This window comes from Rattus norvegicus, chromosome 13 (assembly GCF_021556685.1).
Source record: "Rattus norvegicus strain SHRSP/BbbUtx chromosome 13, alternate assembly SHRSP_T2T, whole genome shotgun sequence".
Taxonomy (NCBI): Eukaryota; Metazoa; Chordata; class Mammalia; order Rodentia; family Muridae; genus Rattus; species Rattus norvegicus.
In genome coordinates, this window is record NC_141546.1 from 98,723,824 (window position 1) to 98,746,247 (window position 22,424).

Here is a 22,424-nt window from a genome sequence, read left to right on the forward strand (position 1 = left end):
AATTTTAGTAAAGTTTTATTTTTAACAAAGTATTTTTTTCTTTTTTTTTTTTTTGGAGCTGGGGACCGAACCCAGGGCCTTGTGCTTGCTAGGCAAGCGCTCTACCACTGAGCTAAATCCCCAACCCAACAAAGTATTTTTATGACAACTGATTTAAAATCTTTGCTAAATCATCAGCTTGATATTAGTGCCTAGTTTTTATTTCTTAATATATAGAGTCTTGTGATGCACAGCCCAGACTTGCCTTGAACTCACTGCATTCAGTCCTTCTGCATGCCCATGATCTTCCACACCTGGCTATGTTTGTATCAACTATCTTTCTGTTTTCAATTTGAGATCTTCTTGTTTCTTAGTTTAATGAGAGGTTTTCACTGGCAAAAAAAAAAAAAAAAAAAAAAAAAAAAGGCCAGCTTGAGTACAATATCATTTAACTCAGGATCTTATCCAAACCTTTTTTAACTGGTTTCTTCTAACACAGGCCTAACAGGCGAAAGAAGAGTGTCTGTTACTCCTCACAGATGAAAAAATAGAAGTATAGGTCCCCACGGGCACCACCAGCACATGGGAGGAGTCAGAGAGCTCCCCATTACTGCTGGACACAGTGCGAGTTACTTCTCTTCTAATGACCATTGCTAATACCAAGGAAGGAGGTTGGGCACCCACATAGGGCAGCAACAGTCTCTAGTCTTCACTAGGCCTCCTCTAACACCACCCACCTGTGGCTATGGCTGCACACCAAGACTACCCACAGAGCTTCTACTGAGACAGAAGAGGGAGGTGGCAACAGGAGGAAAGCCCTCACTATAACTCAGTGGGGAATGGAAGTCCCATCTCCTAACAGATGTCACCCATATCAACCCAGGGAAGCTAAGTAACGCACCCCATTCTAGCTTCTGATGGGCAGAAACCCAGGTTCCCTGCTTGGCCTTTGCTGGTATGAGGGGAGTTGGAATCAAGTTTTCTTGGTGTTGCTGGGTAATTAGTCAAATTTTTCTGCCTTGCTAGTCTGTGACTTCAGGTTCTTAAGTTTTGAGGGAGCGGTCTACTCCTCTCGCCATGTCCCTATGACCAGTGTTAGGAGGTCTAAGCCTGGCATATGTGAAGCAAAAAGATGTGGAGAGCTTGCTGTCCTCATGTTCCATTGGCCTCAGATCATCCTGACTTCTCTGTACCCAAGCTTCAAAGCCCCCATTCGTGCTGTGTATTTTGTTCAGAGTTTTCGTGTGTTCGGTTTCATTGTTGTGATAAACATGGTAACCAAAGACAACTAGGGGAAGAAAGGCTTTATGGTTACAGGCACGGTCTATTGCTAAGCGAAGTCAGAGCAGGAACTCGAGCAGGGTAAGAACCTAGAGGAAGGAGCTGATGCAGGGGCCATGGAGGGGTGCTGCTTACTGACTCGCTCCTCATGCTTGCTCAGTCTGCTTTCTTATATATTCCAAGACCACCTGCCCAACGATGCCGCCATGCAGGACTAACTGGGCCCTCCTATACCAATCCCTAACTTAAGAAACACGCCACAGGCTTGCCCACAGGACAGTCTGATTAGACCATTTCCTTAACTGAGGTTCCCTTTTCCTAATGACTCCAGCTTTCATCAAGTTAATTAAAGATATAAATATACAAACAAACAAAAACTAGCCAGCATGGTGTTTAATCGCACTTAGCAGGAAGAATAGAGGTGTGTATATCAACTATATCTTCCCCCCAAAACAAAGTGCATATAAATAAGTACTGATAGGTAATTAACTTCATTAATCAATACTGAATCAGTAATATTTTCCATAGTGGTAAGTCCCCATAATTCTGACCATCCTAAACTATGGCTGAAAATCTATCTTAGTCAGGGTTACTATTGACCAAAGAAACTTGGAGAGGGAAGGGTTTATTTGGCCTACACCTCCACGGCACTGTCATTGAAGGAAGTCAGGGCAGGAACTCACACAGGGCAGGAATCTGGAGTCAGGAGCTGATGCAGAGACCATGGAGAGGCTTTGCTTACTGGCTTGCTCCCACGGCTTGCTCAGCCTGCTTCTTACATTACCTGGGACTATCAGCACACAAATAGCACCACCCACAATGGGCTAGGCCCTTCTCCATCAATCACTAATCAAGAAAATGCGTTACAGCCGGATCTTACTGAGGCGTTTTCTCAGTTGAGGTCCCCTCCTTTCAGATAACTCTAGCTGGTGCTGAGTCAACATAAAACTAGACAGGACAGTTACCAAAACTTGCAGTGCAATCTTCCAAAACTTCAACTAACCACAGTCAGCATACAGTCATGAGGACAAAAAAAAAATCATAAACTGAAACGTATATTGTGATTTTGTCATGTAAAAACTACACATGAAACACCCACAAAATAATCAAACATAGGTAAGTAGATGAATGGATGGACAGATGATCATAAATGAATGTATAAATGATTTTAATTGTGCATTTTAAAACCACCTATAAGCATGCACTATCCTTGCAATATAAATTATATATATTACACTTTCATATATTATGTTAATACATTATATATATTACACTTCCATATATTATATTTTATATATATATTTATATGTTACACTTCCGTAACACTTTTGCAGTTCCATGTGCCTATAACATGTACTATAGACACTGCGACCTCTTGTTCCTTTCAAAGTCCCTTAGGTTGGAGAGCATCGGAGGGCTTGCTGTGTAACCATGAGGATCCAAGTTCAGATCCCTAGCACCCACATAGAGTCTGGATGCCATGCTAAGTAACCACACCCCCAGAGCTGATGACCAAGATAGGAGATACTGGGTGCTCAGAAGCCAATCAGTTTTGCCAAACTTGTGAGTTCCACCTTCAATGAGAGATCCTAAAGAATAGTAGAAAGAACAATAAAGGAAAATACATGACCTCTAGCCTAAATACACACACATGCACATACACACACACAGACACAAACACACACACACACACAGACACAAACACACAGACACATACATATATATACACACACACACAGACACAAACACACAGATATATACATATATACACACACACACATAGGCACACATACATACACACAAATACACATACACATACACACACATGCTCATGCTCAGAGAGAGAGAGAGAGAAGCAATGGTGCAGGAATAGGAATATGCCCAAACATACATATGAAACACACACACACACACACACACACACACACACACACACACACACACACAGAGGCAATAGTGCAGTTACATGAACACATGCACATGCACACACATACCACATCTTGAGTTTGTTTCATAATTGTCCAATTTTCCTTTAAGACAGAAAAAGATGTTGCCCCCTTCTCTCAACCCTTGTCATGTCCATCACTCCAGAACGTGGCCCCAAAATAATTCTGCCTATGATCTTATCCCAACTCCTCTGTGGCAGAGACCTCCACATGTCACTGCTCCCCTCTCCTGACTGGTTTCACCTGTGCCAGCACCAGCAGAATAATGCGAAACCAAGGACGATGGGGAAGGCCTTGCCAGCTGAGGGGAATAAACACCGCACTCATCCGAATTGAGGTCTCTTTGGATCTAAATATTCTTGTTAGAGGAAGGATCTTGATAAAAGCAGAGCATCTTCCCCAAAGCCCCAAACAGTTCGCCATTTTGCTCAACTGAACTGACTGCAGCAATCAAGGAAGGTCACTGGAACCTTGGCTACCCAAGCAAGCATGGGCCACCTAGGTTCACCAGAGCAGTGTTCCGTGGGTCCTTCATCTTCTGACAATGTCCTTCTTACACATATCACCTCCCCACCAACCCCACCCAACCCCTGCGTGCATCAACTTGCTGTATAGGCAAACTCTGTGGGCACTTCCTGCTTAAAGGACAAGCACTGACACTTCTGAGGGCAGAGAGTGGTGCTGAGGATGGGACTCAGGATCTTATGAGCACTTCCCAGATGCTCTAACATGGAGCCATGCATCCTCCGCCCTCTCAAGGTCGAGAAAGATACAGGACAAGGATGTGGCACCTCCCATATGTCATTGGATGGGTGAATGGTTTGCTCTTCTCCTCTCAGCAACTCACTGAAACTAACTAGCAACGGAGTAACAGCCAGAAGCCACAGATAACTGACAGCTGACTTAAGTCTCAGACTTCCACTTTAAGTTGGCAAAACGTGCGTTTCTGTTCGACAGCCCAGTGGTGGCTCAGCAATTCGAGACACAGAATCTCTTTCATTTCCACATTGCCTGGCTTCCCAGAAACCACGCTCAGATCTCTGAGCCACAACAAAGAGATGCACACTGAGCAAGTCAATCCCCTTTGTCTCCACGGGAGCGTGAGCGTTTTCAATATGACATTTCCACAACGTCTGCACCTAAGGAAAAAGAAGAACGTTTTAAAGGCTGTATGCTTTCCGCTGAAAATAGTTACCTCTTAAATATCTGCGTTCATGAACACAAAAAATGAGCAGGAAAACTGCAGCCTTCACCTCAAGAGCCGGAACATTCGTCATCTGGGATTAGCATGATGTGGAACAATGAGCCAGGCCAGGGAACTTGATAAAGGTGTGTGGGTCTGAGACCCTGGCACCCAGGAACCAACCTGAGTTAGTAGGCGTCTCCCTGTTCCTTATTAGAGTCCCGGCCCAGAACATGTGACACACTCCCCTCGTCATTGATGTAGCACAGAACAGAGTTCTCTGTTCTAATGAGGTATCTAGATGCCCTGAGGGTTTATCCAATGAGCATCCCTTCCCGGACTCTCCTTTCTGCAAAAAGTATTTAATCTCTGCTCCACCCTAAGGTGCTTTGCACACATTTTCCATCATGAGCAATCAGTAAACTGGAGCCAAGGACTGTCTCCTCCATTAAGGACCTCACTGGGGAGCGTGGAAAAGGTCTTTGCCTACAGAGCCACAGCCTAAGTCTCCCACAGAAGGCCCCCCTATGCTTCCAGACAACCACTGCTAAACTAAGGACAATTGCAAACGACCTAAGCCAGAGTTCCCCATTCCCTGGCCCAGGCTCATTGTCATCAACAGCCCACAGCCCCCAACTCTGTTCCCAGCTCCCCAAGACCCAGCAGCATATGGATGTCCAGGAGTTTGGGAGGCCTAGGCCCCAGCCTCGTCGCTGGCCTATGGACCTCTGCCCCTCCGTTCCTGACTCCATTGTGCAATTTTCCAGAGGCGACTGGATCCCCAGGAGTCAGGGAGCCCAGCTTAGGTCTCCCCTCCCCAACTGAGCAGTTCGCTTGAGCCCAGCACCTGACAGCAATGGTGGTGCAGAATAAATGCAGCCTAGCACACAGCAGGGCAAAATGCAGACCCACAACATGACATACAGGAAACCTACTCCCATCAGTGTTCCAGCACCTAGAAGACTTCCTAGAATATTACATGCTCAGCAAATGTTAATGGGGATGGGGAAAGAGAGGGAGGGGAAAGAGGGAAGGGAGTGGGAAAAAGGCTTACATACCTAGAAAATTCCACACTGATAAGTAAGAAACTCTTGGCTGTTGGCAGGTAAGTAACTGAGACACGGACCTAATAAATTAAAAAATCAGGGCCTTGCTCTGTGTGTTTCTCTAAAGCAAGCTCACAATGGACACATAGTCCTTCCATTAAAACAAAGTTTAAAAGGCCCAGGGAGATGGCTCAGTGGTGAGGCACTTTCTGAATCTTGTCAGCTCAATCAGTAGACAAGATCCCATTTTGCTTATTAAATTCTTGTATTAAAAAAATGTTAAATGGCTATTTCTTTTTTTTTAAAGCTCCCCTCCCCCAAGAATACAGTGGTTTTGGGGTTTTTGCTTTTTTCTTAGATTCATTTATTTTAGCTGCATTGATGTTCTGCCCGCATGTCTGAGTGAGGGTGTCAGATCCTCTGGAACTGAGGTAACAGACAGTTGTGAGTCGTCCTGTGGAAGCTGGGAATTGTGGGTCCTGTGGAAGAGCAGCCAGTGCTCTTAATTCCTGAGCCATCCACCCAGCCCCCGGGTGGTTGTTCCTAAGTGCAGTAATATGGGTGATCTTGTTTGGGGGTTTAGGGAGCAGTTGTTTGCTTCTTCTAATGCTTCTTTTTTGTTAATGTTCCAATTATGATAGACATGAGTAAAGGTTTCATTGAAGGGAGCTAGATGCATATCTAAGCCATTTTGAGGTAGTACTTTGTGTGGAGCGATGAGTCAAAGACTTCTTCCTCTGGCTTCCCACAGAAATGTCATGCTCTGCAGGTCCCGTTCTCAGCAGCCCTCGATGCCTAGAGAAAGATAACCCAAGTGGCCCTGAGGTTATCACACAGTTTAAATTCGAGTTTGGTCTCCTACTAAGTCATAAATAGAAGCCCCAGAGAACCGAACTTCCAAAGTAACCCAGTCATGAGAAAGTTCACACTTTATAATACTTCCCAGTCACATCGAGATGGTAGTTAGGGGAGCGGCAGCGATTGGCGATTATGAGCACTTACTGGTCCTCCAGAGAACCCAAGTTCAGTTCTCAGCACTCACTTCCGACAGCTCCCAGCCGCCTATAACTCCAACTCCAGGGGATCCACAGACACTGGGATACATGTGGCACACACACACACACACACACACACACACACACACACACACACACACAAATACAAGAAGTAAAGATTAATCTTCAAGATAAAAAGTACTTTAGTCTGTTAAGTGTAAAACTCAATGTTTTACTTAAGAGCTCAGAAACAGAATCAGAAAGCCTCAGATTAAAATCTCATTGCCCCTCTGCCTTCTGTGGGTATCTGTCATATTGTGACTGTCAACCTTAAGTTTCACACATACATGATACCCGCGCCAAAGCGACTAAGGAGAACTAAGTCATATAAAAGAATCCTCGGCACACAGATGCTTTCAATGAATGCTAGAGTGGTGTGTCTATTAGGTAACACTATCTTGGTATCATAATGGCATCATTAAACTCAGTGACGTTAAGTGGCATTTACAGAAAGTCATATGGATGTAAGAAAAAAAAATCTGAAAACATCTGGGAGTCAGTCTCCTAACTGGGTAGAAGTTCATGGGTAGTATAGCTAGATATGGCTTCCTAATCCATGCTTCAAAGGTGAAACTTTTAGGATTCTGTCTGTGCAGTTGGAATAGAACCCAAGGTGAAGTAGGCTTCTCTGGATCGCAGAACCTCAAATGGCAGCTTGACGAAGACCTCTCATTTCTCTGGCAGTATCTTGAGTAGCCTCAGACAGGAGGATGATCATCTCGGTAAAGACGATGAGAAAAACCACAGGAGCTATCAGCCCCTTCCTTCTAGAGTGTTTTGGACCCACACCTGTCCGAGTCACTTCCTGCCATTGAATGAGTCACCTCCACAGATTAGTTCCTGTAACTGTAACTGTACCTCAGAAGTTCAGGAAATTCTTGAAGCTCTTCTCCAGGGCTGGCTCTGCCTTGCAGTACATGCTCTGCAAACTCATCAAGAGACGTCATGGGGGATGGCTGTTCCCGGCAAGCTTTGTTTTTCAGATTTATAAAACAGACTCTCCTGGCAAAGTCTTATTAACACTTCTTTTTTTTTTTTTTCACAAAAGGTGACACAGAGGGTTTTTTTTTCCCAAAATAAATCTGACTTTTCTAGATGCTTAGACCAAAAGTTATGAACCACCCTAGTCACCTATTGACACTAAAGATACCACACAATGAAGTGAGGCTACATCTTACTGAGTTTTTTCTTTTTATTTAATCTTTGCAACTTCTCTCTATGTGTATAGTAGACCATGATCACAGCCACCCCTTAATCTATTCTGCAATTCTATCTAAGTCCCCTCAACACATCTCCCTCTTAATCCCATGTCTGTTCAGCTTTTAAATAGAATTCACTGAATCCCATTAGTGTTGCCAGCATGCACATGGATGTGGGGTCGTCCACCAGGATGTGGACAAATGACTCTCCCTCCTCTGTCAATCAACAATTGTGGATACTACCTCAATTAAGGCATTTGGGAAACTATAATGCAGTTAAAAGGGAGTGGAGCCCCGTCATGTTAAAATGCTGACTAGCTTGAGCTTGTGCAGGTCTAGGGCCAATGACCACAGCTGCTGTGAGTTGATGTGTGTGGTAGCCATGTCTCATCCAGAGGACAGGATTTCCTACTGCACCCCTCCTCATCCTCCTGCTCTTACGTTCTTTCCACTCCATCTTCCAAGGTTCTCTGAACCTTGGGGAAAGGGAGGATGTTACAGATGTCTCATACAGAGCTGAGCACTCCACAGTCACTTATTCGCAGGACTTTTGCCAGTTATGAGTCGATGCACAAACCACTGTACACTAAAATACAGAAGCTTCTCTAATCCAAGTCGACAGCAGCACTGAGCTACAGCTGTTAATGTAAATATTTAGAAGGCAATTGGCATGATCGTTTAGCAAAACATCTACAGTAGGGTCTGTAACTTTTACTTTTTCAAACCTTATTTTTAATGATGGTTCTTAAATGTTTTAACCTCCCTTTTAGCCCACCACCCATCAGAGGTAATGGAAAAGAAAAAATATGGGGAAAGTGGACTGTATAGAAATGGTTCTTTGGAACATTGTCTGTGTTGTCTGGAAATCGGCAGTTCAGTTCACAGGTTAAGAGTGGTACCTGGATCCACTGGCCAACACTTCACTGATACTCTAGCAGCCCAGTTTGCTAGAGTCAGGATAGCCAACACAAATCAGCAGTGTTGGTACTACCTAACAGAGACAGCCAGGCCTCAGCAGCACAAGTCAGCAGGGGGAACCACGGGAATGCCAGGAGAAGTTCTCAGCTGTGCCTTGCTTAGCTAAGCAAAGATCAGCAAAGGTACAAGACCAACAAGCATTGCACAGCTCTATAAGCAAACCAAGCTCAGCCACTGTTACTGTCCTCTGAGTCCTATTTATATCCCCGCAAACATCATGTGTCCTTCTCAGCATGTGCGTCTGTCTCAGCTGACATCACTCTGCCAATCAGCCTGAATCTTCTGAAATGGTGAGAAACTGAAATGACCAGAATTATTTTGGTGCATTTCACTCTATAGAGTCCTGACAAATGGAGTTCAACTATGCAATGTAAGGCGGACCAATATATGAATGTTGCTAGCAAAGAATCCTTCATCACGTGTCCTTTCACATGCTTGCTTTAGCAGAACATTCTTTGTCTGCTGTCACCTGTGTCTGCTTCAGTGAACTGCTCCTTCAGGAGTCTGCCTTAGCCTTTCACCTGTGTCCACTTCAGGAAAACATTCCTTCATGTGTTTGCCCCAGCAAAACACCATCTAATGAAACTGACTCTCCAAAGAAACCTTAAAGTTTCCACTTCAAGGGTTCCTCTAGGGCCTTTAGCCTCCATAGCCATCAGTCCTTGGCCAGATTTATAGTGTCAGACATGAATTCCCTCCCGTGGAGCAGGCCTCAAGTCTAATCATCCATCCTTAAGAGGATAAAGTCTCTTAAGACAACATGTTTACATCCTTCCTTATCCCCAACCTGATTCTCCTCTTTCACTTTCTCCCTTGACTCTGTTCCTCTCAGCCAGAAAAACACAAGCAGCTCAGCTGCCCTCTGAGAGGCAAACTGATGCTCCATGGGTGGCATTTGTACTGTCTTTCACCAACCAGCAAAGGCTAAGGGACTGGCCAGCACTGTCTGGTGTAGCTGTGACACTTTTGCATCTGAGTCACATGACATCTTTGCACTCCAACCAAGTATATATTTGAGTAAAAATGTAAAACCTATATTTCCACAGAAACCTGTCAATGGAGTTCTTCTGAGCTAGTTTTCAGCTAAATACAAGTAAAGTGTATTCTATGGGCTTGCAAGAAACCTAGTCACTATTTATAATTTTGTTTCTATAGAAAAAAAATGCATTGATAGTTCCAAAAGAACAACTTGCAAATAGAATTTAGAGTAAAATCCATTTGCAAATTGAGGGCTGACTATATTATATCTCTGCCTTGTTCTTAGCTATAAAATTGGTCTATCATATTTCTACTTTTGGTTAGTGAGCATTAGAATAAATATGCATCTATTACTAAGTGTTCTTTGATTAATCTGGTCAGTGTTTAATAAACACTATGGAGTAGACAGACATATTGGCATAGGCTATAGGCACACTCTTCCCAAGTAATTGCTTAAACATTTCATTTGTTTTCTGGCTCTGAATCCATAGGACCCTATTTAGGAAAACCTGACATTAGGAAATCCAAACTTAGAAACCAGATACATTCAGAGGTTCTGAGTCAGATTACAAAATAATTTTTCATTTTGGAAATTTAATAGTGACTCATTCCGTTCATTTAAGAGTAATAAAATATTATCATGGCACGATGAAAAGGGGGGGAAAGAGCAGAATTTAAGAATAGAATCAAGACAGGTTCTATTTGTAGCCATGAGCCTTCCTTCTTGAAGCACCATAACTCACCCCTACCCACATTGGGATTTATTCTGGTGGCCTTAAAATTCTCCCTCTACCAAGAAGCACAACAAAAGACCATTTGAGAAGGAAGCAGATGTATCTTTGGAGCTTAACACCCCTGGCTCAAATCTGACAGTAAAAATTTACAGCCCTTAAAAATATACTACACTGTGGTGGCTGTGACTGGGAGGCCTCTTCCCCAGTAGAGGGGCAGGATTGCTAAAAGGTTAGTGGCCAAAGGGGACTGCGGGGAGGAAATAGACAGCTTTTTCACTGCAGGGAAATGAGTCTACAGATTATCAGTGGATGATATAATCAAAATCTCATATACCAGTATGCAAGTTTTATTATACTACTGAGGAAAACAGCTCATTTATATTGGATTTCCTGTCTCCTCCCTCTTAATAAGAAGAATCACGTACCTATGAGTCATTACTATCTGTGTGGACCAGACAAGGCATTTTCTTATGACAATACACACAGAAAACTTTTGAAGATGACAAGTTTAGGTAATTGTGTATCTCCTAATTTATTGACATGAACATAAAAGGATGGGTCTCTGTGTTTTTCTCATTTCTTACGTTTCTTGAAAATAGCTCTGACTATTACCAGTAGGCACAAATCTTTGCTTAATAGCAACATTCAAAACTTAATAAATATGGGAAAGGCCCTGAGGGAATAGACTGTAATAAAGACAGATAGAATTCATATTTCAAAAGTAGGCAGCAGCCAACAGATCCGCTCCCCTTTTTTATTTCTGTAATAAAATGCTCTGTATTTGTAGTAATTTCTTTCCTTGTTATTTCTCTCATCTTAAGTAAGGGCCATAAATGCTTCAACGAAACAGAGAGTGGACTGGACTAGTAGTTAGTGTCTCTGACATCTTTTCATGAAGCACTACTTAATAAAGGGAGTAATACTGTTTTCATGGGAAGGTTCAATTAGTTTTCTAGGAGGGACATACACAAAAATATTCTTTGGAATATTCCATCCATCCACTAGTCTCATTAAATATCCAGTCCCCGGGAGCTACTCTGAAATCAATAAAGGGGGAATGATACTGGCTGGAGCTAGGAGACAAAATAATTTGGGGCATCTTTTGTTGTATAACCACCAAAGCAAAATTAAAATTCTGACCCAGGCTTCTGAGCGCTGCAAAAACTGTCAGTCGTCAACTGATCATAAACCCCTTCAAACAATTCCACCTTTTTTCCAACCTGACACTGTGAAGGCCCATAATGAAGCCCTGTGTATAAGAGAGATGGCCATATTCTAGACAGCCCTTAGCCATGAACTCTGCTCAGTGTTCAGAGAAGGTCCAACGGGTCTTTCCCTCAGCACCGGGGTTTCTGGTTCATTGGGTTTTGGGGTATCTTGCTTGCATAATCTAGGGAGCTGGCCAGTGCTGACACAAAGAGTGAAGTTTAAGAAACTTGCTGGCGATTGAACCATTGTTTCCCCAGTCCTCTGGTCTGCTAATTACCGCAGGAAAGACATGTGGATAAAACATAGATAAAACCAGAAACATGATACCAAATGAAATAAGCGGTTGATCGCTGGAGAACATGGGAAAACTGTCAGTCCGTGTGACACATGAGAAGATTATAAACTTACTGAACATGATGGAATCCAGATCGGGTCAAACAACTTCTTCCTGGTTAAGTCCCAACTCTTGTAGCAGAAGATCCATCTTCAAACTGAACAATGTTATCAGTGAACCAGCAGAGGGAGAGAGAAAAAAAAAATCTACAAAGCAGATTCTTCCATTTGGGCTCTGTATCCGTGCTATTGTCAACACCAGCTGCCTGGGCATTACCTTCCTTTAAGTTGCTAACACCCGTTGTGAAATGGGAACTTGGATTTCATAAGCCTGAGTGAATTTTGCTTGAGAAGACCTCTTTGGGAGGCCAAGTGAATCAGCGCACACATGGGATGACTTCTTTCATATATGTGCTTCTCCATCACTTTATGCAGAAATTGGTCCAACGCCTTGGACCAAATTCACCACAGGCTCTTCCAGAACTGGATCCCCTGGGAAGGCATCATCTAGAGCACGTGTTCATTTGAGGGTAACTTCTTTCCCTTTGGGATGGTCCGAACTCTTCTAACTGCCTTGGTCATGCGTGTAAGTGCAGTAAGTGTACCCTGAAGGAAATTGCCTCAGCTCCTGTCTTTTCCTAATGAATGCAATTATCCACGACTATAGCATACGAATTATTAATTCTCCCGAATAGGGTGCATTCTCTGTCTCTGGAACAAAGCCGCTCGGAGATCTGGTAAAGCTCATCCCAAATTTAATTTGAAGGTTCGTCTTGAGGAAAGACAAAGCTGGCATTGTGTTATGCTGATTTAAAACAAGTCTACCCTGAGGATTCTCTTCATCCTTATCTGCAGTAATAGACTCTGAGAGGGGGTGGTGGGGCTGGAAATATCCAGTGCTGGAAAATATCTTTCTCAGAAACTACAGCAGACGGGTCACAACACTTTTAAACAATGATAGTAACATTTATTATATCAAAGCCATTTTATGTTTTATTTGGAACGCTGGCGCCTTTTTTTTCTTAAAGTTCCCATAACACGACAGTAATTACAGCCATCAAGATGTTCCCTAAAAAATAGCACTCCAGGGCCCCAGATGCTGCTACTCTGCTGTCCCTCTTGCTGGAGTTCAGATTGTGCATGTGACATCATGGGCTAGTTTATTTTAAAAGTGCTTTAAGAATGTAATGATACTAACTGTAGACAGGGGAAATTAATGGGAGTGTTGCTGGCCTGCAAATTCCATTTATAAAACACTCACGCTGCTCAGAAAGAGAGTGCTCTCTTGTTAGCAGAGCTTCGGAATACAATTTGGAGGATGTATTAAATAAACTCTGTGCTAAAGTCATTTTCAGCTGTGTGTACACAGCTCCCTCTCCTTCACCACGGCTCGGAGCACGACTTTGCCCCAAAAGGATCCAAGATTCTGCAGACATGGAGGTGCATGTTCCCTGCAAAAATGGCCTCAGCTGGGGGCAAAGAAAGGTTAAGTGGTAAAGTTGGTGTCAGGCCAACAAACACATCCACAGTTTGTAAAACAAAGAGAAATCCGAGAAGGCCCACAAGTGCCTGCACCCACGCACCCAGCCACAGTGCCTTGATGGCAGACTAACTGAGTTGAAGGGCTTCAGAAGACTTCCTGCTTCAGGGGTAGAGCATGGTAGCCAGCCATGACTGACAGGCTGCCCTTCCTAGTCGCTGTATATCTTAGAATAGATTAGATATCCCTATGCAGCGACCACCTTTCTCCTCATATCTCACTTCAGCAAACACAATATAACCTTCTCAGGGTCTCCATGTTTGGGATTGGAACCATCAGCTCAGAGGACAACTGGCTTTTTCATCCTGTGACATCATCAAGTTGCTACCAAAGTTTCAAAAGAAATGCAAAATGCAGGTCAAATTTCCATCAGGAGGGTGACTGCAGAAAGCAGTGTGGTCTCTGTGCTTCGGAGAGCTACACGGAAGGATTCCGAAGGCTCACACCATAAACAGAGGAGGAATACAGGGGCACAGGAGGTGGCTTGTGTGAGAAAGTGCTTGCCTCATAAGCTTGAGGGCCTGCACTCTGTTCTCCAACACCCACATACAAAAGTCAGGCATGGCCCTGTGTGTAACCCAGAGCTGGGAGGGAGAGACAGAAGGACTCCTAGGGTCTGCCTCCAGCTTTCTGCCCTGCTGGCTTCTGCCCTGACTTCTCCTCGGGGATAGACTATCAATCACATGGAATCATAATAAACCCTTTCTGCCCCAACTTGCCTTGGATCGTCAATAACAGGAACTCTAAGACAGTGTGTGTACTACAGCATCACACACCGCCCCATAAATAGATGTTATTTTACCTGTTATTTTAAAAAATAAATTAAAATTTTAAAAATAGGGGAAACAACAAACCCAGAAATACAGGTTCTCTACACAGTCAGACATTGATTATTAAGAGTATTTTACACCAATCTAATGAGATAGGATTTATGCCCCAAAGACATCCACCTGCCTCACGACATCATGGGCTTCTACCACAGGCAGGAGGAGGTCCATGCCATAACACAGACCACAGGAGTTTGAGCTACATATTAAAATGATTAGCTCTGGGACTTGGGGGGTAAATGTGTATCTTCTTCAGGGGAATCGAGATTATTTTGTCTCATTTGCAATAGCCAGCGACAGTTGTAATTTGGTAAAAGGAGAAATAAGGACAGTCTGAGTGTGTGTATATCAAAGGGACAGTCATGAGTAAAAATTTATTTCTAGTAGTAGAAAAAGAACATCGCACATGGCCATCGCTGGGCCTCTGGCTATAGGCTACCATCATACCATATACTCCCTTCACTACTAGATTCAAGAGATCCCATTAAGCAAGTTCAGACACTGTATCTAAAACTTCATCTATTTAAAGGTTGTAGTGTGTGTGGTAGACATGTGTGTATGCATGTTTTTGCATGTATTAGGACACACACCCATGTGTGGGGGTCCAAAGTTGATGTCGGATATCTTCAGTCAGTCTTCTACCTATCCACTGAGTCAGAGTGTCGAAAGCCCTGTGCTCATCTAGGTGTCTACTCACCAGCCAGCTCGTTCAAGGCTCCCTCTGTCCCTGCTTTCCAAGGTTAGAATTAAAACTGAGATCTGAACTCCCGTCCTTGGGCTTCTTCAGCAAACATTTAACCTCTCAGCCACCTTCCTGACTCTTAAAAACCTCATCTAATTGGCAACTGTTTGAGACACATAGCACCAGAACCTAAAGTCACCAGAAGATCTTGGTAACAGACTCGTAGCTAGAGTCCTGGTTGCTTGGTTCCCTGATGGGTGAGTGGGCTACTTAGAGTGTAGATGAGACACTGGCTTTCACGGGACTGAGCTAAAAAACTTAAGGTCATTTTATTTGTGAGTTTTACATTGTAAATAACGAGGATTTGGCTCAGTTAGGACAAGATGGTAGCTTCCATTTCTACCCTGGCAACAGGTCCTGAAATGGTTATTAAAACCATAAAAAAGAAAGAGATGCAACGACCCAGAGCCAAACATTAGATGGAGCTTGAGAGTCTTGTGGAAGAGCTGGGGGAAGGATTGAGGGACCCATAGAGGGTAGAGATGCCACAGGAAAACCAACAGAGCCAACTAACCTAGACCCTTGAGGGCTCCCAGAGACAGAACCACCAACCAAAGAGATAACATGGCCACCTACCCCGTCCTGCCCCACACATATGTATCAGAAGTGCAGCTTGGTCTTCATTAGAGTCCCCAACAACTTGAACTGTGGCTGCCCTTGAATTTGTTGCCTGCCTTTTGGATCCTGTTCCCCTAATGGGCTGACTTGTCTGGCCTCAGAGTGAGATATGTCTAGTCCTGCAGTGCCTGATTTGAGGATGAGGGGAATACCTAGGGGTGGCTCCCCCTTCTCAGAGGAGAAGGGAAGGAGGAGTTGGGGGAGGAGCTGCAAAAGGTAGGGACTGGAGGGAGAGAGAGTACTGATATTACGATGTAAAGTCAATAAATAAATTAATTGAGTTAAAAGAAAGCATGAGAAATAAGTTAGAGGCAGAAGGAGAAACAAACAATGAACGGATAAAAACTATGTCTTCTATATAAAACTATGTCAACTTTTAAAATAATCTTTACAGTTATGTCCTCTGCCCTCTATAACAATCTTACAAGACAAATATTATCAGCGCTGTTTTGGAAACAAAGGATCCAAAAGAGCCCTGCTAGAATAAAAGGGAAATAAATCCATCTAACCTGACACGCCGCTGTGCACCAGCATTAACCTTAGCCTTCCCTGTATGGCATGCACACAAACATGTGCATACCTACCTGTAAATGTTCCCATGACTTACATCATAACCTTACAGAGGCTGAAGTTATTGCCTTGTTATGACTTTCTCAATTTCTTAGATGAGTCAAGAGAACTAGAACCACAAAGATATTTAGTACACTGTCCAAAGTACACAAGACATACACAGTTATAGCTATATTTAAAACCAGGCAGTCTAGCAATCAGGTCCGTTCTCTTAAGAGACATTCAATACCTTCCTCCAGGCAATTAGCCCAGGATCTAACTGGGACAGAACTCTACTCATCACAGAATAAAGCACCAGGGATACACAGCCATTTGCAAATGACAGTGGGGCTTTGGCATCTCTGTCCTAAGGAATATTTTTAAGCCAAGATTGTTCTTCTCTGGCATCCAGAGAAAGGTAGAGGGATATGGAAGAGTGAGATAAACACATGTATTCTTACGGCGCGTATGGGCTGGGCCTCTCACTGGGAGTCGCCATTGGTAGACATAATAATTTGAAAAGAGGAGAAATTAGAGAGTATGTATGCATGATTATTTTGTGGGAGACAATCATAAGAAAAGAGGCTCCCCTACTCTCATCCCCATCCAGAAACTTGGATCGTGGTCCCTGTTCTCTTGCTCTCCTCTTCGTAGGAAATTCTGTGCCTTCTCTAAACTCAATAAAGCAGAGTGAGCGAATCTTCATTAACTACTAGCCAAGGAGAATATTAAGACTACCATTTATCTATTCATTCCAGGACTGGGTGTTCATGAATAAACTCCACTACATAAACTCCAGCAGGGCTGTGGTCCACCCTTTTTTCAAGACGTTACATAAAAGACCAAATTTCTGAAGGTAGGCCGTACTTTTGTTGTAGTAGAAAAAAAATCAAGTCTGCACTGACTAATAAATGACTGTTGAGGGCTGAGCTCTGTATGAGACATCTGTATCACCCTCCCCTGCACCAAGGTTCAAAGAACATTCTGGAAGATGGAGTGGAAAGAATGTAATAACAGGGGGATGAGGAAGGGTGCAGTGAAATCCTGTCCTCTGGATGAGCCATGGCTGCCACACACATCAACTCACAGCAGCTGTGGTCACCGGCCCCAGACCTGCACAAGTTCAGGCTAGTCAACATTCCAGCATAGTTATGGGAGGGGCTTAACCTGTCCCACCCTTACTGACGTGTTATTAATGTTTGAGAGGTGCATGTGGAAGGAGACATTTTTCTTTAAAGATATGACTGCTGATAGGTTGCCTATGCACTGGTAGATAGACTCACACCTCACGCTGACAATTCAGTGGGTTATTAAAAAGGGGAGAACGTGAATGTCAGCTGGGAAAATATTGTGGGAGCCTTGGGGGAGTAAGAAGGAGGATTTGGGTTGTACATGATTGTGGCTAAAATTCCTTCCCTGGGAGAGACATAAAGCAATGTGTACACTTCCTTCCAAGGTCCCAGAGACAAACCAGGGCATGATTCCCCCAAAGTTCACTTTGGGGAACCAAGAAATTTATTGAGTCTCTTTACAGAATCTAGGGGAGAGGTGGTTGCTTGGCTTGGAGTCTCTCAAAACAATGATCAACATACATTGTGTGTGTGTGTGTGTGTGTGTGTGTGTGTGTGTGTGCATGTGTGTGTGTGCACTCATGTGTGTGTGTGTTTAAAATTATCAAAAAATACATTTTTAGATTCTAAAAACAATGCTTTATATAAACCAGTTCACCTAAATCCATCTTTACAAAAAGTGTGTAGAATAAACTCTGTGCTATCATTTTATATATAAGAAAGTCCTGATCCAGGAGGGTTAGGTAAATCACCCACAGTATTAAAGTGAAGCTGACTTGATAGAATCAATCAGATAAATTTCTAAGTGCTGGGAAGAATGAAACTAAAGCCTATAGCTGGGACACTCAATCCCACATCCACCAACTCCTGGGCACATACCGCTTGCCAGACACTACATGATACATTGAGTCCCTACACCGCACACTGGTGGGCGGGTGCAGAAAACAAACAGACCTCCAAAGAAGAGAAGCAGCAAATGGTAATAAGCTTCAGGTGAATGAGTTAAGGAAAGGAGGTGTGGGAGAGTCAAAGCCTGATTCAAAACAGGGAAAAGCTTCCAGGGAGGAAAATGGTCATGCGGCTGAAATGAACGCTGCTGGAGGTGTAGCTTGTGAGGCTCCTGGGAGAGCATCCGGGTGCAGGGAGAACAACTGAAGAAGGAAATGAGCTTTGGCTGAAAGGAGCTTGGTGGACAAGGACACTCTGAAAGGGCACACATCCTATGAAGTGGGTTGAACCAAAGCAGGAAGTTGAAAGTTTGTTCCAAAGCCAGCAAAGAGCTGGTCCTCACCCTTCAGAGCTTGACTGGCAGTAGAAATGGAACAGTACATGCACAAGGCTCCCCGGTGTCCCCCAGTAGTAGCTCATGGTAATATTGGTATTGACGCTGCTGTCGGTGTTAAAGCTGATGCCACTTTTGTGAACTCGGGGTGAGAATATCAGAAGAGATCTCTGTGTCTCCCTTCACAGTGTAGAGCATCAGATGAGTTGGTCTCAAGGACAATTTCATCTCTGAAATGACTCAGGAACTCATTGAAATAAGCAAATCCACACACAAGTCTGTAGGGAAGATGTATAAAAAACACATAAACAAGCCCTGGATATTTTTTTAACACAGTGAGTTTTGTCTATCCAGTCTTGGTTTCTTTAAGCTTTTACCCTAACCTAAGAGATAACCATTGCTGCAGATAACCTTGCACACCACAAGCCTTCACCATGTCTTCATCACATCTAAGAGAGGTGAAACTGGAAGTTTCTAAAGCTGGGCTTAAGAAAGTCTTGTTCAGAGTACACAGGGATGGACCTATGGCTCCAGCTGCATAGGTAGCAGAGGATGGCCTTGTCCAGCATCAGTGGGAGGAGAGGCCCTTGGTCCTGTCAAGCTCGATGCCCCAGTGTAGGGGAATGTTAGAGCAGGGAGGTGGGCAGGAGTTGGGGAGAGAGAACATCCTCATAGAAGCAGGGGGAGATAGCAGGTTTCTGGAGGGGAAACCAGGAAAGGGGATAACGTTTGAAATGTAAGTTTTAAAAATCCAATAAAAGAAAAAAAGTCAGAAAAAGAAAGTCTTGTTTATTAATTGTGAGTTTATATTCTTGTTTTGTTTTGGTTTTTTCCATCTAACCTCTAAAACTTTCCCCAGTATGACAAATTTTTAATTAATATTTATTTATTTACACCCCAAACGGTGTCTCCCTTCCCAGTCCCCCTCACAGAGTCCCTCCCTCATTCCCCTCCTCTTCTCCTCTGACTGAGAGAGTGCCCCTCCAGTGTTTCCTCCTGATCCCTGGTGCATTAATACTCTGCCAGATTAGATGCATCGGTCTGATATATTTTAAAGGCATTTTTTTTCCTCTTCAAGAAGACAGTAGAAGTATCTGACTGCTGATTTCTCTGCTTATACCCAGACAAGTTTAATGGCTTCTGAAGGTAGTTTCTGGTACCTAGATACACCATTCAATGCTACAAAAACATGAAACCAAGGATCAGGAGGCAGAGGTGACACCCTTCCCCTTGATTTGGTCTAGAATATCAGCCCACATGCTAGTGAGCTCCCCTAAGACATCATTCCTCCCTCAGCAAAGAGCCTTTGACCTTAATGCAACCACGTCATCCTGAAGACTGCTCCAAGCAACCCAAGATTCAGCGACAAGGAACTTTGACTCAGCACCCCCAGCCAGTCTCAAAGGAGCTCATTTTAATATCATACACAGATTTATTACTCCAAGAAATGAGCATTTCCTGCTTCCACGGGAAGCCCAGGCATGCCCATGAGACTCATCTACAGAGCAATGAGAAGCGGTGTTAGAGGAAGTCATCTTGCAGAGTCCCCAGAGGAGCTCAGCCTCCCCCGCTCCTGTCTTCTCAGGAAAGCATGTGCAACCTAGAGGAAATGAAAAGGCTATACAAGCTTTCTTGGGAATTTCATCACAGGGAAGTTAGCTAACGATTTCAAGAAATATTTTCCACGAGAAATGAATGGAACCATGGGTCATTTCCCAATTGTGCGTTTGACCATCTAGGTCAATCTTTAATGAGCCTCTGGGCCTTAAAGCCTCTCTCCACAGTACACATTTCCAAGGGCATAGTTTGGAGTATTCACAGACATGCCTAAGACCATGAAGAGGCAAGAATACTGGCTTTGTAGAAGGCTTGCCTAGAGAATATCTGCCAAACAGCTAGGCAGACTGATTGGGGGTTTGTCTGGTTTTTGTGTTGATTCGAGACAGAGACTCAGTACGTTGCCCAGGCTGGCCCCAAACTTACAATCTATTGTTACAGTTGCCCACTACCATGCGATACCCAGCCTGTATTTATTTATTCTTTGGAAGACCGTTCTACTGACTATTTGGTCTTTAACAACTTGTTTGAGCTCTCAGAGACACAGTAATCATAATACCAACTTTGTGTGCTATTTCAAGGATTACAGTGTTCACAGAATTGCACCTTGCATAATATTAGACTTCTGTGCTATTTTTTTAATTCATTCATTCCACTGATGTTTATTTTAGAACTCACTGCTCAATTCTTAGTGCTGACGCAGGTGCCAGAAGTATACTATAAAATATGCAAAACATTAAACAAAATCAGGTAAAATTGGGAGAGATCGCCCATGCTCATGGATTGGCAGAATTAACATAGTAAAAATGGCCATCCTACCAAAGATTCAATTCGATCCCTATCAAAATTCCAACACAATTCTTCAAAGACATGGAAAGAGCAATTCTCAAATTCTTCTGGAAAGGAAAAAAAAAGAATAGCGAAAATAATTCTTAACAAGAAAAGAACAGCTAGGGGAATCACCACCCCTCACCTAAAGCTTACTACAGGGCAATAGTGATAAAAATTGCATGATATTAGTACAGGGACAGACATGCTGATTGATGGAATAGAATTGAAGACCCAGAAATAAAACCACACATGCACACTTGATCTTTGACAAAGAAGCCAAAAATATACAATGGGAAAAAAGAAAGCATCTTCAATAAATGGGGCTGGTCTAACTGGCTGTCTGTACGTAGAAAAATGAAAATAGACCCATATTTGTCACCATGCACAAAGCTCAAGTCCAAGTGGATCAAGGATTTCAACATAAAACCAGATACACTGAATCTAATAGAAAAGAAAGTGGGAAAGAGCCTTGAACTCATTGGCACAGGGAGAAATTTTCCTAAACAGAACTCCAATGGCTCATGCTCTAAGATAAAAAAAAAATTGATAAACGGGACCTCATGAAATTGGAAAGTGTCTGTAAAGCAAAGGACATAGTCAGTAAGACAAATGGCATCCTATGGATTGGGAAAAAATCTTCACTAACTCCACATCTAATAGAAGGCTAATATCCAAGAACTCAAAAAGCTTATCACCAAAAAACCAAACAACCCAATCAAAAAATGGGGTGGAACCAAACCAATAATTCACAACAGAGGAATCTCAAATGGCTGAGAAGCACCTAAAGAAATGTTCAAAGTCCTTAGTGATCAGAGAAATGCAAATCAAAACAACCCTGAGACTCCACCTTACGCCAGTCAGAATGGCTAAGATCAAAACCTCAGGTGACTACACATGTTGGAGAGGATGTGGAGAGCACTCCACATTGCTGGAGGGATTGCAAACTGGTATAACCACTCTGAAAATCAATCTGGAGATTCCTCAAAAAATTTGAGATAGATCTACCTGAAGACCCAGCTATGCCACTCTTGGGCATATATACCCAAAAGATGCCCCACTATACCATAGGGGCACGTGTTCCACTATGTTTATGGCATCCTTGTTTGAGATAGCCAGAAGCTGGAAACAATCCAGATGTCTCATGACAGAAGAATGGATACAGAAAATGTGGTTAATTTACATAATGGAATACTACTCAGCTATTAAGAACAAGGACATCCTGAATTTTGCAGGCAAATGGATGGCACTAGAAAATGTCATCCTGAGTGAGGTAACTCAGACCCAAAAAGACATGCATGGTATGTACTCAATAATAAGTGGATATTAGCCCAAAAAAAAGGTACCCAAGATACAGTCCACAGAACTCAAAAGGGTCAACAAGCTGAAGGACCCAAGTGAGGATGCCTCAGTGCAACTTGGGAGGGAGAAGAAAGCAGTCACAAGAGGGGAGAGAGGGACTAGAGAGGAGAGTAGTGGGGGGAAGAGGG